At 46.4% G+C, this 321-nt stretch overlaps 1 protein-coding gene across 1 annotated transcript in view; it reads left to right on the plus strand.

The window, feature by feature from the left end:
* Positions 1 to 321, plus strand: part of LOC119593010 (protein scarlet-like) — a gene marked incomplete in the record, with an annotated part of 20,218 nt that overhangs the window by 2,388 nt on the left and 17,509 nt on the right.

The following is a 321-nucleotide window of genomic DNA, read 5'->3' on the forward strand; positions in this document are numbered from 1 at the left end:
TTTTTTTTTTTTTCGAAAGGGTCATTTTAGACCTACGCTGATTTCCTGATTTCTCGATGTATATCTTTGTTTCATAACACCTTTTCCCCTGGTAACGTAAGCTAATCAGTCTAAACTTAGATGTAATATTAAAAAAAGGTCAGATCTTGTGGTTGACCCGACTCGCCTGACCTTGGTGCCTCGTCTCGAATTGGTCTGCGCAGCCTGCTCAATCGGGGGGGGGGGGGGGATGTCGGCACGTCATCTGTTCGAAGTCCATGCAGGCTTTCCGTGGGTCTGGAGCCGGCTTTTCTGTCGGCTTTCGTGATTGAACGATATATA

The sequence above is a fragment of the Penaeus monodon genome, chromosome 31 (assembly GCF_015228065.2).
Source record: "Penaeus monodon isolate SGIC_2016 chromosome 31, NSTDA_Pmon_1, whole genome shotgun sequence".
Lineage (NCBI taxonomy): Eukaryota > Metazoa > Arthropoda > Malacostraca > Decapoda > Penaeidae > Penaeus > Penaeus monodon.